We start from the raw sequence: 2,230 nt of genomic DNA, 5'->3' as shown, positions 1-2,230 counted from the left end.
AGCCCAGATAATCCAGGCCAAAAAGAGGAAAACAGCCCAGGATGTCAAAAAGAGAAAAGAGAAGAAGGTCACCAAGAAACAGCAGTATGAGATTAAGCTGGGAATGTTCAAAGGAGGTTTGGCTAAACATGTTTAAAAAAGAAAGCAAATATTTTCATGACAAGCATTTTGAAGTTCTGCATTCTGACTTGGAACCACAGACGAGGTCAATACTTCTAGACTGGCTTTTAGAGGAAATCTATGCTCCTAAACTCCAAGAGTTTGCTTATGTCACTGACGGTACTTGCAGTGAAGAGGATATCTTAAGGATGGAACTCATTATATTAAAGGTTTTAAAATAGGAACTTTGTCCTGTAACAATCATCTCCTGGCTAAATCTCTTTCTCCAAGTTGATGTTCTTAAAGATGCTCCTAAAGTTCTTCTACCTCAGTATTCTCAGGAAACATTCATTCAAATAGCTAAGCTTTTAGATCTGTGTACTCTAGCCATTGACTCATTAGAGTTCCAGGATAGAATACTGGCTGCTGCTGCCATATGCCACTTTACCTCCATTGAAGTGGTGAAGAAAGCCTCAGGTTTGGAATGGGACAACATTTCAGAATGTGTACACTGGATGGTGCCATTTGTTAGTGTAGTAAAAAGTACTAGTCCAGTGAATCTGAAAACTTTTAAGAAGATTCCTATGGAAGACAGACATAATATCCAGACACACACAAATTATTTGGCTATGCTGGATGAAGTAAATTACATAAACGCCTTCAGAAAAGGGGGACAGTTATCACCAGTGTGCAATGGAGGCATTATGACACCACTGAAGAGCACCGAAAAACCACCAGGAAAACACTAAAGAAGTTAGCGAAGCAAGTTGGAACTGACCACGTACTGGGTAGAATTTCATACAACTGTACTACTAAAGTTTTACAGGAAAATAGTGCCGTGATTGTCCTAGCCAATTCAAAGGTTACACTGCCATTCTTCGATTTTCAAAACCACTTAAAATTGGCACTAAAGAAGAAATTTGTTTAATTCCTATATTAGCTGTTAAAGAAACAACAGGACTTGTTTATGATTTCATTCCTAAGGTTCCTGAATAGATGCCAGCCATGATTTATACCATAGCAACTTTTTTTGGATCCAGTGTTACTATGTTTATCTTGACAAAGTAGGAATTTTATCACTGCACTTTGAATAAGTGCTACCTTAAAGGGTACATTAAGTGATATAGGACTTTGAATCTAGCTTTTAGATTCTCACAATTCCTATTCTTGACTAGTGCAATTTGTTTCTTGAAAATAAAAATTTAATCTTGTTTATAAAGGTTTAGTTTTGTAATAAGGTGACTAATTTATCTATAGCTGCTGTAGCAAGCTATTATAAAACTTGAATTTTTACAAATAGTGAAATATAACCTGTTTTTTAACTAGTTAAAAAAAAAAAAAAACTCCCTTGTTCATAAGCCATCAGGGAGTTAGGGCTTTTAGCATTAGCCACCTGCTCTCCATTGGTTGGCACTTTGCAATAAATGCTTACTTTTTTCATTAGAATCTGGTGGCAGTGTTTTGGCTTAGCTGTGCGCTGGGCGAGAAGACCCTGTTTTGTTTTGGTAAAAATAATAGCCTTAGGCAAGCTGTGTTAACTCTTCTACACACATACCTAAAAGATGGGAAAATAGACAAGAGAAAAATACTATGGGAAGAGAGTGAGGTAGAAAAGGAAGAGAAAGAAAATGTTAAATCTGAAGATAGAAAAGTGGTAGAGAAACAAACTGTTAAATAATGATTTCATAATGAGTAAAAACAAGTACATAAAACCATAGAATGTCTGGAACCTGTACTCTGAGATCTTTCATGTCCCCAACTTTGGATACAGGGCAAATCCCCCAACTTATTTAGCAAGCCCTATATTTTAATTTTGTAAAGTAGCAGAACTCTTTATTCAAATGAAACCTTACAAAAATTGAGCCTCTGTGAGCCTAGCTTGTATGTGAAAGAAAGTAAGCTGAGATGCCGGATACTGTTCAAGCTTTATTAAAGGAAGGAAATCTGCTGGGCTGTGCTCAAAGTAGCAGGCAGTCCAGGGCTGCCCTGGAAAGGGGACAGCACCAGGTGTGGGGGTGGTAGAGCTTATATTGGTATGTTGGCACCAAGAGCTGGGTGATACCATCAAGGAAGGTCATTATGCTAATGTGGATTGGGGGGCAGAACTGCATCCTTACGGAAGCAAAAGGGG

At 37.7% G+C, this 2,230-nt stretch overlaps 1 pseudogene; it reads left to right on the top strand.

Moving 5' to 3' along the window:
- Positions 1 to 86: 86 nt before the first annotated feature.
- On the top strand, positions 87 to 1,099 carry LOC103582328 (annotated as a pseudogene).
- Positions 1,100 to 2,230: the final 1,131 nt, after the last annotated feature.

Source organism: Galeopterus variegatus, unplaced genomic scaffold, assembly GCF_000696425.1.
Source record: "Galeopterus variegatus unplaced genomic scaffold, G_variegatus-3.0.2 Scaffold15723, whole genome shotgun sequence".
Lineage (NCBI taxonomy): Eukaryota > Metazoa > Chordata > Mammalia > Dermoptera > Cynocephalidae > Galeopterus > Galeopterus variegatus.
This window is presented reverse-complemented; position numbering and strand designations above follow the sequence as displayed.